At 36.5% G+C, this 13,742-nt stretch overlaps 1 pseudogene across 1 annotated transcript in view; it reads right to left on the bottom strand.

Moving 5' to 3' along the window:
* LOC110210004 (calcium-activated chloride channel regulator 1-like) overlaps window positions 1–13,386 on the bottom strand; it is a 53,971-nt pseudogene extending 40,585 nt beyond the window's left edge. The window contains exons 1-5 of the transcript XR_013487146.1: window positions 13,213–13,386; window positions 11,889–12,029; window positions 11,550–11,715; window positions 8,810–8,930; window positions 7,207–7,384 (exon numbers count right to left, since the gene is read on the bottom strand). The product of XR_013487146.1 is annotated as a calcium-activated chloride channel regulator 1-like (transcript). The remainder of the gene's footprint in view (window positions 1–7,206; window positions 7,385–8,809; window positions 8,931–11,549; window positions 11,716–11,888; window positions 12,030–13,212) is intronic.
* Between the last annotated feature and the right edge of the window lie 356 nt (window positions 13,387–13,742).

Here is a 13,742-nt window from a genome sequence, read left to right as displayed (position 1 = left end):
GAATACTTTACCTATCAGATCTATGGAGAACAGAAGAATTCATGACCAAACAGGAGATAGAGAACATTATGAAAAGCAAAATGGATAATTTTGATTACATTAAATTGAAAAGTTTTTGCACAAACAAAGCCAATGCAACTAAGATTAGAAGGAAGGTAGAAAATTGGGAATGAATTTTTACAACCAGTCTTTCTGATAAAGGCCTCATTTCTAAAATATAGAGAGAATTAAGACAAATTTATAAGAACACAAGCCATTCCCCAATTGATAAATGGTCAAAGGATATGAACAGACAGTTCTCAGATGAAGAAATTAAAGCCATCTATAGTCATATGAAAAAATGCTCTAGATCGTTATTGATTAGAGAAATGCAAATCAAAACAACTCTGAGGTACCACATCACACCTATCAGATTGGCCAACATGACAAAATAGGAAAATGATAAATGTTGGAGAAGATGTGGGAAAATTGGAACACTAATACATTGTTGGTGGAGTTGTGAAATGATCCAACCATTTTGGAGAACAATTTGGAACTATGCCTAAATCGCTACACAAAAATGTGCATACCCTTTGATCCAGCAATAGCACTTCTAGGGCTATATCCCAAAGAGATCAAACAAATGGGAAAAGGACCCACATGTACAAAAATATTCATAGCAGCTCTTTTTGTGGTGGTGAAGAATTGGAAATTGAGAGGATGCCCATCAATTGGGGCATGGCTGAGCAAGTTGTGGTATATGAATGTAATGGAATACTATTGTGCTATAAGAAATGATGAACAGTCTGACTTCAGAAAAACCTGGGAAGGCTTATATGGTCTGATGCTGAGTGAAGTGAGCAGAACCAAGAGGACTTTGTACACAATAACAGCCATGTTATGCGATGACTAATATTGTTAAACTGAACCCTTCTCCACATTACGAGGATCTAAGACATCTGCAGAGGCCTCAGGATGGAAAATGCTGTCCACATCCAAAGAAAGAAGTATGGAAGTCAAATCACTCTCACTTATTTTTACCTTTTGTTGAGTTTTGTTTCATCTTTCTGATGGTTCCTCCTATTGGTTTTAATTTTTAATTACAACTTCACTAATGTGAAAATATGTTTAATGGGTATGCAAATGTAAAGCCTCTATCAGATTGTGCGCCGTTTTGGGGAGGGTGATGGGGAGGAAGGGGGAGAAAAATTTTCAACTCAAAAACATGTGGAAGTGATTGTTCGTAAATCAAAATAAATTAATAATTTTTTTTAAAAAGAAAAACTCTTCAACACTCCTGCAATTCTAGGCTTGCCCCTTCCACTGTCTTCTCCAAGTCATTTAACCTTAGTTTCCTCACCTGCATAGTGAATACGTTGCACTAGATAAGTAGGTCCTGAGATTCTTTTATACTAAAAAATTATTATTATTATTATTATTATTATTATTATTATTATTATTTTTGCTTTTATTAGGCAATGGGGTTAAGCGACTTGCCCAGGGTCACATAGATAGTTAAGTGTTATGTGCCTGAGGCCAGCTTTGAACTCAGGTCCTCCTGACTCCAGGGCTGGTGCTCTATCCACTGTGCCACCTAGGTGCCCCATACTAAAAAATTATTGAGGATCCTTCCCTCAAGACCTTGTGTTTATGTTTGTTTTACCTACTTATATCTTTACTATATTAGAAATTAAAATGGCTTAGTATTATTATGAAATAGTTTTGACCTAGAGGACCCCTCAGAAATGGTCTCTGGAACTGCAGGCTGAGTGTGCTGGAACCAACTCTAAGGAGCTGTCAAGAGTCAATAGTTGGATTTTCGGTATGAGCATTTGCACCTCAGGAATCAGCAAATACTACAAATCAGGGCTAAGCTTACTGTTTCATTGAATATCTCAGGATGACAAACAGGTAGCCCATGCACATGGAAACCAGATAGGGAAATATTTGACAAAATAAATAAAAATAAACAATGAAATACAGATAAGATTACATTTTAAAACCTCGTCATTATCCAGGTAAAGGGATCCTTCTGCATGGATTGATGGGCTCATTTCCGTTTGAGTTTGACAAAGTGGTTTAGACTTGGGAAAGTGAAGAGACAATGTAAACAATGCAGTTGACACTTAAAATGTGTCTTGCGTATATTTTTTTCCCCAGAGAGTCAGTTGTTAAGCATACAAGGGAGGGCAGATTGAGGGCGTAAATGGTCAAAAGCAAAATTCTAGTGAGGAGGGAAATGGAGAAAGGAGAGTGAAAAGCATAAACAAAGGCAAAGATAGGATGGAGAGAAAGACAGAGATAGTAGTCATAACTGTAAATGTGAATGAGATGAACCCTCCTATAAAACAGAAGTGGATAGCAGAGTGGATTAAAAACCAAAATCTTACAAATGTCATTTGCAAGAAACACATTTGAAGCAGGGGGATACATTCAGTGTAAAGGTAAAAAGCTGGAGTAGAATATGTTATGCTTTATCTGAAATAAAAACAAACAAACAAAAAATGAAAACAAAACAGTGATAACAATCCTGATCTCAGAGAAAGCAAAAGCAAAAATAGATCTAATTAAGAGAGATAAGGAAGGAAACTACATCCTGCTAAAAGGAACCATAAACAATGAAGTAATATCATTACTAAATTTGTATGCACCAAGTGGTGTAGCATTCAGATTCTTAGAGGAGAAGTTAAGGGAGTTACAGGAAGAAATAGACAACAAAACTCTACTAGTTGGGGACGTCAACCTCCCCCTGTCAGAACTAGATAAATCTAATTGTGAATTAAACAAGAAAGAAGTTAAAGAGGTGAATAGAATTTTAGAAAAGTTAGATATGGTAGACCACTGGAGAAAACTGCATGTGGATAAAAAGGAATATACCTTTTTCCTCAGTGGTATATGGCACCTACACAAAAATTAACCTTCTTTTGGGGCACCAAACCTCACAATCCAATGCCAAAAGGCAGAAATATTAAATGCATCATTTTCAGATCATGATACAATAAAAATTACATGTAATAAAGGGCTATGAAAAGATAGACTAAAATTAATTGGAAACTAAATTATCAAATCATAAAGAATGAGTGGATGGAACAATAAATCCAAAAAACAATCAATAACTTCATCTAAGGGAGTGACAATAATGAGACAACATACCAAAACTAAAGCAGTTTGTAGGGGAAATTTTATATCTCTAAATGCTTACATGAATAAAATAGAGAAAGAAGATCAATGAATTGGGTATGCTACTATAAAAGCTAGAAAAACAACAAATTAAAACTCTCCAATTCAATACTAAATTAGAAATTCTGAAAATCAAAAGAAAGATTAATAAAATCAAAATTAAGAAAAAAGCTAATAAACAAAACTATGTAGTTGTATGAAAAAAAAACAATAAAATAGATAAACCTTGATTAATTTGATTTTTACAAAAAGAAAAAAGAAAACCAAATTACCAGTATCAAAAATGAAAAGGGTGAATTCACCACCAATGAAGCGGACATTAAAACAATAATTAGAAGTTATTTTGCCCAATTGTATGCCAATAAATTTGATAATATTAGTAAAATGAATGAATATTTAGAAAAAGATAAATTACACAGATTAACAGAAGAGGAAATAAAATACTTAGGTAACCCTATTTCAGAAAAATAAATTGAACAATCAATGAACTCCCTGAGAAGAAATCTCCAGGGCCAGATGGCTTTTCAAGTTAATTCTATCAAGCCTTTAAAGAACAATTAATTGCAGTACTATATAAATTATTAGGGAAAATACCAAAGGAATACTGCCAAATTCTTTTTATGATACAAACATGGAGCTGATCCCTAAACCAGAAAGAGCCTGAAGAGAGAAAGAAAATTATAGGCTAATTTCCCTAATGAAGATAGATGCAAAAATTTTAAATAAAATATTAGCAAAGGGATTACAGCAACTTATCTCAAGGATAATACACTATGACCAGGTAGGATTTATATCAGGAATGCAGGGCTAGTTCAGTATTAGGAAAACTATCAGCATAATTGACCATATGAACAACAAACTAACAGAAATGATATGATTATCTCAGATGTGGAAAAAGCTTTTGACAAAATGAAATACCCATTCCTATTAAGAACACTGGAGAGGATAAGAATAAATGGAGCCTTCATTAAAATGATAAGTAGCATTTATATGAAACCATCAGCAAGCATTATATGTAATTGGGATAAGCTAGAAGTATTTCTGATAAGATCGGGAGTGAAACAAGGATGTCCATTATCCCCACTTTGTACTACAAATGTTAGCTTTAACAATAACAGATGAAAAAGAAATTGAAGGAATTAGAACAGGCGAAGAAGAAACAAAGCTATCATTCTTTGCAGATGATAAGATGGCAAACATAGAGAATCCTAGAGAACCAAGTAAAAAACTACTTGAAATAATAAAAAAACTTAAGCAAAGTTGCAGGATATAAAATAAACCCACATAAATCATTGGCATTTCTATATATTACTAACAAAGCCAACAGTGATATAGAAAGAGAAATTCCATTTGAAGTTACTATAGCACACTATAAAACATTTGGTAGTCTACCTGCCAAAAGAAAGCCAGGAACTATATGAACACAATTACAAAGCACTTTACACACAAATAAAGTCAGATCTAAATAATTGAAAAATATCAGTTGCTCGTGGGTAGGCTGAGCTAATATAATGAAAATAACAATTCTACCTAAATTAATTTAGTTATTCAGTGCCATACCAATCAAACTACCAAAAATTATTTTATAGAGCTAGAAAAATAACAAAATTCATCTAGAAAAACAAAAGGTCCAGAACATCAAGGGAATTAATGAAAAGAAATGCAAGGAAAAGTGTTCTAGTCATACCAGAACTTAAATTGTATTATAAAGAAGCAATCGTCAAAACTATTTGGTACTGGCTAAGAAATAGAGTGGTAGACCAGTAGAATAGGTTTAGGCATGCAAGATACAATAGTCAATGATTATAGTAATCTACTGTTTGATAAACCCAAAGACTCCAGCTTCTGGAATAAAAACTCAGTATTTAACAAAAAACTACTGAGAAAACTAGAAAATAGTAGTATAGAAACTAGACACAGACCAACATCTTACACTGTATATCAAGATACAGTCAAAATGTGCACATGATTTAGATATAAAGGCTATGCTATAAGTAAACAGAGAGAGCAAGGAATAGTTTACTTGACAGATTTATGGAGAATGGAAGAATTTATGACCAAACAAGAGATAGAGAACATTATGAAATGCAAAATGGATTATTTTGATTACATTAAATTAAAAAGGTTTTGCACAAACAAAGCTGATGCAACCAAGATTAGAAGGGAAGCAGAAAGTTGGGAAACAATTTTTTACAACCAGTGTCTCTGATAATGACCTCATTTCTAAAATGGATAGAGAACTGAGTCAAATTGATAAAAATACAAGTTGTTCCCCAGTTGATAAATGGTCAAAGTATATGAATAGGCAGTTTTCAGAGGAAGAAATTAAGGTGATCTATAGTCATTGAGAAAATGTTGTAAATCACTATTGATAAAATAAATGCAAATCAAAACAATTCTGAGGTACTACATCGCACCTATCAGCTTGGCTAACATGACAAAACAGGAAAATGATAAATGTTTGAGAAGATGTTGGCAAATTGGAAGACTAATGCCTTTTGGAGAAGTTGTGAACTGATCCATCCATTCTGGAGAGCAATTTGGAACTATGCCCAAAAGGCTATAAAAGTATGCACCCTGTAACCCAGCAAACACTTCTAGGTCTATGTCCCAAAGAGATCATAAAAATGGGAAAAGGACCCACATGTACAAAAATACTTATAGCTCTTTTTCTGGTGGCCAAGAATTTGGAATTGATGGGATGTATATCAGTTGGGAATGGCTGAACAACTTGTGGCATATGAATATGATAGAATACTGCTGTGCTTTAAGAAATGACAAGCAGGTAGACTTCGGAAAAACTTGGAAAGAGTTACGTGAACTGATGCTGCTTGAAGTGAGCTGAAGCAGGAGAACATTGTACACAGTAATCGCCACAACGTGCAATGACTAACTTTGATAGACTTAGATCTTCTCAGCAATGCAAAGATCTAAGACAACTCTAAAAGAATTATGATGGAAACTGCTATCCAGAGAAAGAACTTAATGCATGTGGAAGCATACTATCTGCTCTTTTTTTGTTGTTTTATTTTGTTTGTTTCTTCTTTCTCATGGTTTTTCCCATTGATTCTAGTTCTTCTTTACAGTGAGACTAATGTGAAAATATTTGTAATTGGAATGTGTATTTAGAGCTTATATCAGAGTGCATGCTGTCTTGGGAAGGTTGGAGATGAAGGAGGGACAAAAATTTAAAACTCAAAATCTTATGGAAGTGAATGTTAAAATCAAAATAAATAAGTTAATTGTTTAAAGAAGTGCACAGCAGACAATAAAAGAAAACTTACAAGGAAGCAAAGAAAAGATGGACAGCTCTCAAGACAATATGTAGTATTTATTATATAGGCTTTCTTTTAATACAATTTTATTCCTATGTATTTTGAGTCCCCTTTTATGTTCTGTTGTGTACATGACATATTTATTCTTTTCTTATTTTGTATTTAAGTGTCAATATTTAAGGTTATAATATATTTCTTTTTCTTTTCTTATTGTGTACATTTTAGTCATAAAAAGAAGAAAAAAAAGAAGGTATTCCCTCTCAAAGCCCCAAATTTGCTTATTTATTTTAGGGATTTAAGGGTATTTAATTTCAAGACCTTAAAGTAAAAGAGAATGTCCAGAGTGTATTGGGGAAGGGGGAAATAAGAGGATTGGAGCAATGATGGTGGTATTCCCTTGTAATCTCCTGATTTTGTATTCTTAGCCTTCCCTTTTTGAGAAATAATGGCTCATTGAGGGGCTGCTTACCCCAAGGGGCCTACCTCAGGTTATCTGGACGGATGTTCTGATAGAGAGACTGGGGTAAGGAAAGATCCCTGAGATAGCAGTGGGACCAGGCATCACTCACTTCATTTCTCCCAGTCTCCATTTCCTCACGTGTGAAGAAGGAATGAAGGTTATGATAAATGAGGTCATTCTAAGCATCAAATAAGAAGGTAGAGGCAAAGTGTCTTGTAAACCTTAATGCTAAATAAATGTCAGCTCTTAAGGTTAGAACAGGCCCTGTTTCTTCTTTTTAGAGACTTCAGAATGAATAATCCAAATACTTACAGAATTGATGCTTTGCATGAACATGATGGAGGCTTTCTCAGTCTGAACTATAACAAGTAAGAGAAAACAGTTTGTGTTAAACTTTTCAGTTTTGGGATCTGTTCTGCATGATCTTTTTAAACAGCTGCCACCGGAACATTCATACACCTGATTTATACCACTGATAGCTTCATAACATCTGAAAAGAAATTAGGATTAGATTTTGAGAACATCAGTTTGTACAAAGCATCCCAACCTATGTGTATCCCTGATGTTATCACATCAATCATTCTTCATCACCAAATGTGTTTGTCAAGCAACCCATTTATGCAGCAAAGTCTCAGGCAGCCAGGAAGAACAATTTCTGTTTGGCAGAGAACTTCTGCAGGGAATTTCAGGTGGGGTTCTTGGAATATCCCACTGCTAGCCTGTCTGCAGTGAATACCAGGTCAGGTTTATTGGTGTCCCTGACTGTACTGTTCACAGGGATGGACTCCAGGCTCTTGATTGTACTCATGGGAATTAAGAGGGAATCTTCCTCATTCTCAGCAATGGTAGTAGCTGCTCAGTGTTGTTGTCAGCAGTAATATGTGGGGCAGCTCAAGTTTTTTTATCTGTATTCCTAAGAATCTAATTTGCTTTTCATTGACTTCTTTCACAAGGTTTCATTCATTCATTAGATGAAAAGTTCTCAAAAGAGCATCTCTCAGAGCTCTCTGGCCCAGCCAAGCATGTAGAGGAAATAAGGGCACCACAAAGACTCATGTCTCTCCCAATTACCTTGCATTTATTTCACATCTATTTTGTGTTTGTATGTATATAAGTACAGGTTATTTCCCTCAAGGTCTTTGAGAGCTGAGGCTTTCACTCTTCCCTTTGTATCCCCAGCACCTAGGACAGCACCCAGAGCATACCATATGTTTCATCAATGCTTCTGGATTCACTGATGCCAAACCTTTTGTGAACCCAACAGGGAGAGCAATGTGGGTTTCCTGCAGGGACAGGAAAAGAGCAAGCGTAGCCTGCATAAGGAAGGATACTGGCACTTACCTTCATTGAGAGATGTAATTACCCACTGTGGAACACTGAGAAGTAATAGAATGTTGCTTGTGCTTCCTCCTAAAGTCATTCAATACCTTGAGGAAATTGACTCGTTGTTTATGAGGAGAAAGAGGAAAAGGACCAAGCAGGTCCTTGGGTACAATGAGAGTGGGATATTCCAATATTTGTGGGGCTTCTGCTATCTCTGTCTGTCAGTATGTACTGCTGATGTCATGAGGAGGCAGCAGGGACATGTCTATCTCTGTAGGGGTGGCTTGTATGGAACGCCATGTTTACAAGTCTCTCTGTTCCAGACATATATAGCAACACCAAAGAGTTGGTGTGTGATGATTTTGTGCCTCAAATTGAGAAAAAAAATTTCTGTGCTTTGATATAACTGCCTCTGCTTGGAAGTATGCTGGGGTAGGAACCTGTCACATACTATATAAAAAAAGATTATATTGAAATTGATGATATACACAATATTGTTGTAGTCTATAGTTGAAAGAAAAACAATCTTGATAATTGAAATATTTTTAAAAATTAACTCAAGAGAAGATGATTTCAATCTGATGTGGTTCACAAAAAACTTAAAAGAATATAATCATTCCTTACTGGTACATTTTTTCCATTAGACTGGTAGAAATGCTCGGCTTCATTGTATTCCTCAAACACTCCCCACCGCAAATGGTCCCATTCATGAACTAAAATTCTATATGTGGAAGTATATTTGAAATGTAAAAACATGTGGTTATTCCCTCAATTCTAGGTGAGTATTCCATTCATCAGTGCAAATTGCACCCTAGTTTGCTTTCTTTTCCTGTGAAATTCTAATGCATGGTCCCCCACAGTTCACCTGTATATAAATTACCCACTGCACTGAGGCCCTTCTTCTAGAGTTTTATATTTTATGAGATATTTGTAAAGCACATAGCAAGTGCCTGGAGCATAATAGATTATTGCTAAATGTTTCCTTTTCCTTCCTTCCTTCCTTCCTTCCTTCCTTCCTTCCTTCCTTCCTTCCTTCCTTCCTTCCTTCCTTCCCTCCTTCCCTTAAATTACTTAAATACTTGCATGAATCTGGGATGTCATTAATTGAATTGTAATCATCCATGGTAGAGATTTCAGTTCATCCATGTCTGCCCACCTTATGTCCCTCCCACCTCCCCTGCCCCCACAACACAAATCTATCAGAGGGAGCCTAACCAATGCTCTGGGGAAGGAGTGTATCTTTAGATAGATTTCTTGACATTTTATAGATACCCTCCCTCCATTTTCCTACACTCAGACATTCTATATGTTGTCTGTGTTTTCAGTCCCTCGGGTAGTGCATATTCTGCTTTGGCCCCTGGTACATTTATTGCATTTAATACTAGTAGTCCTCCTTGCCTAGAATATCCTCCTTCTGTATCTTTGCTTTTCAAAATCTTTATCTTCATTTAAAGTTCAGTTCAAGCTTTCTCTCTACCATGAATCCTTCTCTGATCTTTCTCCCTGGTTGCTAATCCTCTCTCCCTCCTCACATTACTCAGTATTATACTTTTCTGAGGACATGCTGACTAGCATTATGCTGCAGTAGAATGAATACTGGCTCAAACCCAGCTTCTTATGTAACTTTGGGCAAGTCACTTAATGTCCCTGGGCCTCAGTTTCCTCATGTTCCAAATGAAATGATTGGATTAGATTACTTCTAAGGTCCCTTTCAGCTCTAAATGTAAGATCCCGTGATCCTACATCTGACTGTGTCACTCCCCTGCTTTAAAAAACTTTCTTTGTACTCTAGTACAGTAGGATGAAATGCAGAGCACTGAATCTGATCTTTAAAGCCTTCCAGATTCTGACTCCTACTTGCCTCTTTCCTATGACTTCCCTTTCTGCCTTTTCTGTTCCAGTCAAATTGAATAATTTGCTGCTCTCAGAATTCAACATGTAATCTCCTGTCTCTCGATATTTGCCCAAGCCCTGCCCCATTCCTAGTATATACTTCCTTCTTGTCATGTGCCTTTCAGAACCCTTATCTTCATTCAGAATTCAATTTTAGTACCACCTCTTCTGGGAAGTCATCCTTGATCCCACCACCTATTAGTCCACACTATTTTCCAAAAGTCCTAGAACTCATTGGCTGATCTCTCTTGTTCCCTCTTTACCCCTCACTGATTTGTAATTCTTTGTATTCATCTTGTATCCTTCCAGTAGACTATGGGCTACCTGAGGGTAGAGAATGTTTAATTTTTATTTCTCTATCTTCTAAACCTTATGCAGTATTTCATACATGGTAGGTACTTGGTAATATTTGTTGAATTTATTAACAATCAAATTAGTTCTATTTGACTCCTATCATTTTAATAATCTGCTATTCTTAGACACCTGAACCTTCATGGAAATATTTTAGATTCTTACGTTCACATAGGATGTTACACTGATTCATAAAGTTTTGATGTCAATAATACTTTAACTGGGTATGTTCTCTAGAGGAGTGGTGTCTAAGTTAGAGGCCCAGAACCCTTGGGAGCCAAAGCATTAACCCAAGAGGTGACCCTCAGGCTTCTAAGATGGTCACTCTTCTCCCCCTGTACTGTTTCTCTTGGTGATCCATCAAACCCCCGAATTTAATTACCACCTCTTTGCTGATGATTCTCAAATGAACCTATTCTGCCCTCATCTTTCTGCTGACCTCCAGTCTCACTCTCCAACTGCCTTTCAAATATCTTGAACTGATATGCAGTAGACTTCTTTAACTCAATGTTTCCACAACTGAACTCATTATCTTTTCCCTTAAACTCTCTCCTCTTCTTCCTATTATTGTAGAGAGCAATACCATCCTGCTAGTCCATCAAGCTCACAACCTAGGTGTCATCCAGGATTTCTCCCTCTGTCTTACTCCCAACATCCAATCTGTTCCCAAGACCCATTGATTTCTCTTTGAAGCATCTCTTGAATATGGCCCCTTCTCTCATCTGATGCTGCAAATTCTCTGGTCGAGACCCTTATCTCCTCATACGAGGACTATTGCAATAGCTGGCTGGTGGGTCTGCCTGCCTCAAATCACTTGCCAGTCCAATGCATCCTCCATTTAGCCACTGAAATGATTTTCCTTTTTTTCTGATGTGAAAGGCAAAAAAAATATTTAGAGACCACCAGTCTAAAACAATTAGATTTCCAAAGGAGAAATGAAATACTGGTACCCATTCCTAGATGAAAAGAAGGAATGTCCCTGCAATCTTTTTGGGTAATTGGCATTTTCAAATCAAGAGAACTATATTCTATGTGTACTATAAAACTGAAGTTATGAAATATGCTGCAGATATGATGCATTACTAGACTTTCATCGATAACTGTACCTGCTGATCCATATGCCTGAAACTTTTTCCCAGATATGATGTCAGGAGTTAAGTGAATTCTCTCTCCCATTTCTCCACACTGTACAAAGTGGTCAGTTTGTGCCACATCATTGCCTGGGGGATTAGGGACTTCAATGATGAGGTCTGCCTAGAAATGTTTTGTTTTTTTTAAAATTTGTTATTTAGAACATCACAAACAAATCTTGTAATTTTTGCAGTGAATATTTTAGAAAAATAATTATTAGTAAGTTGAATTTTAAAAAAAAAACAAAGTCATAAATGTCCTGCTGTTTAATAAAAATGAGAGTTTGATGATCTTACATTTTTGTAGGTCTCAAGTTCCGGTGTTTCACAGTTTTGTTTTGTCTGCCATGTCTTAGGAATCAAGATGGAGATGTCTTTGAAGTAAAATCTTTGTTCTGTGGCATTATACGAGTAAGTTGAAGCATTTTTCACCATGTCCTATGTGAAAAGAACAAATCTATCAGGAATTCTAACAGCTGAGAGAGGGATAAACAACCAGTCATTGAACTTCACAATGACGATTGTGGTATTTTAATTAAGTCAAAACAGAGAGTTGTATATATACTTGTGTTGGAGTGGGAGTCAGGTGTTCTAGGCTAAAGGTTATGCCTGCCATCCCCAAAGCCCCATAAAAGCTGCAATTTAGAACAAGACATTTAAACAGACTCTCAGAGCCTTCATTTGCGAAATAAGAGTAAATTTTCCTCTTTGCCTTAAATTAAATAACTTTTCAGTGAAGACAGACTAATCAGGATGCTTTAAGAGTCTTTGCTAAAGCTTCTCCAGCCTCTGTCATGAAACTTGGTGGATTTGTAAGTCAGTTTCAAACCATCCAGGGTTTGACACATGTCCTATTTTGGTCCTGACATTTTTCCTCCCCAACCTTACAGTCACTAAGCGACTTTTCTGTCAACAGGACATAACTCAATTAAACTCAATTTGAGAAATAGCTTTTAAGTACGTAAAATTTGCAAAACACCACTGGGGACACAAAGATGGCTACATCACAGGCTCTGTTATTTAGGAGTTTGCAGTCTAATAGGAGGTGGGTGAGGGGAGGGGAAGGAGAGCCATATATGCAAATAGTTATCATACAAGGAGAAAGGTGATAAATGCAAGGAGATACCCAAAGTCCTTGGAGAAATGTGAGTCCTGCCTCCTTCCAGCTGGGGCTTCATAGAGGAGATGATACCTGGCTGTGTGACCCTTAACAAATCATGTGACCTCTCAGTATTCCTAGCTACTTTCCAAGACCATTAAAGAGCAATTGCCACTCTGTATTGATGCATTAGGGGTTCTTCTCCTAGGGTCATTAAATTAAAAATATTTTGATAGCTATGGAACTTCTAGTAGGCAAAAATCTCTCCTTGGAGACCCTGCTACTTTGTCATTTCCAACCAAGGAAGTTGTATAGCTGCCTGAAGGCCACACCAGACATTATTATCCCCAATTTATAGATGAGGCAACTAATAGTGCCCAGAGAGGTTAATAAACAGTAGAGGGAAAATCCGGGTCTTCTGTTTCTTTCTTCTCTGCCCAAATACCATCTCCCCAAACCCTCCTTTAATTGAGAGGAAAACCTCTCCCACTGAGGGGACCTGTATTATTATAGCTCTCTTACCTTTATGTGTTGAATGAGTTTATCATCCTCTGGCAGAGTTGGGTCAATGGCAATGACAATGTTTTCATAGCCATTATTATTCAGCTGAATGAGGGAAACAGTTACCCCCTGCAGTAGACACAAGGTTAGGGTGATGATAAAATTCTTAAAGGATCCCATCATTGCATGCCAGAGAGCATTAGTCCAGAAGGTCCTTCTCTTTCTGTGTCTCTCTCTCTCTGACTTTATGTGTGTGTGCGTGTGTGTGTGTGTGTGTATAACATTATCTTACAAGTTATCAGTGTTGGTTTATTATTGACCTTTGAACCCTCTTTCAGTTAAATATTCTCCCATCATTCTTGCCCCTATTCCAGAGAATAATGTGGAAATAATTACATTGTGTTTACTCAAATGTTTCAGTTTGGACAGGGCATTGTGCTGCTTATCAACCATGCCATATGTTGGGATTGAGGGTGTGGGAGTCCCACACCCCAGTTCACTAGAATGGACACACACAGCTGGTTAGCCAAGGCTTTTAAGATTTCAACTGT

The sequence above is a fragment of the Phascolarctos cinereus genome, unplaced genomic scaffold (genome assembly GCF_003287225.1).
Source record: "Phascolarctos cinereus isolate Bilbo 61053 unplaced genomic scaffold, phaCin_HiC Scaffold_5;HRSCAF=322, whole genome shotgun sequence".
Taxonomy (NCBI): domain Eukaryota; kingdom Metazoa; phylum Chordata; class Mammalia; order Diprotodontia; family Phascolarctidae; genus Phascolarctos; species Phascolarctos cinereus.
Note: the sequence above shows the minus strand (reverse complement) of the source record. Positions and strands in the feature narration are given on the sequence as shown.